The following is a 425-nucleotide window of genomic DNA, read 5'->3' as shown; positions in this document are numbered from 1 at the left end:
GCTCAGCCTTCTCACTGCCATTAATCACCCAAAGTCAAGTTGCTTCAAAGCCTTATTCAGCTCCCCATCCCCCTGCCCACCCCACCCCCCCCAACTTTTTCTCCATCTTTTTAGGACGAAAGCAAAACCCTTAAAAAAGGACAGAATAACAAACAGCATGTGTGTGAATGCCCCAGCCCTCACAAGCCAGCTCCCCACCGGCAGCTGAGAGAAGCTGTGAAATAGGAAACCTTACACATGTGGGCATGAGCCACAGCCCAAAGCCTGGCTTGCCTGGAAAACGTTACTCTCACTGCAGCGGCTGCTCCAGAAGCTGCTGCCGTTGGGCAGGATAAAGTAGTGTTTGTGTGGGCTGGCCCCAGGCCCTTGGGAACTGCCTGAGGGAGCAGTGGCCCTGACTGTGAGTGGAGGGGTGGGAGGTGGAT

Source organism: Notamacropus eugenii, chromosome 2 (genome assembly GCF_028372415.1).
Source record: "Notamacropus eugenii isolate mMacEug1 chromosome 2, mMacEug1.pri_v2, whole genome shotgun sequence".
In the NCBI taxonomy this organism is placed as follows: Eukaryota; Metazoa; Chordata; class Mammalia; order Diprotodontia; family Macropodidae; genus Notamacropus; species Notamacropus eugenii.
Note: the sequence above shows the minus strand (reverse complement) of the source record.